Here is a 221-nt window from a genome sequence, read left to right on the forward strand (position 1 = left end):
TAGTGTGGGCTAGCTCACAGTTTTTTAGCCTCCGGCTCACACATTTTTGTCTTAGCTCAGGAAGGATGGCTCCAGAGCCAACTCATTTATGCAGTAGTAGCCAAATCGCTCGCTCACAGCTTTTATGACAGGAGCTCACGAAGTAGAATCTTTGCTCACAGGGCTCACAGCTTGGAGGGAGCACTGAAACACCACAGTGGGCAAGTAGTCTTGCAGAGTCG

This window comes from Gekko japonicus, unplaced genomic scaffold (assembly GCF_001447785.1).
Source record: "Gekko japonicus isolate JY-2015 unplaced genomic scaffold, Gekko_japonicus_V1.1 scaffold2263, whole genome shotgun sequence".
Lineage (NCBI taxonomy): Eukaryota > Metazoa > Chordata > Lepidosauria > Squamata > Gekkonidae > Gekko > Gekko japonicus.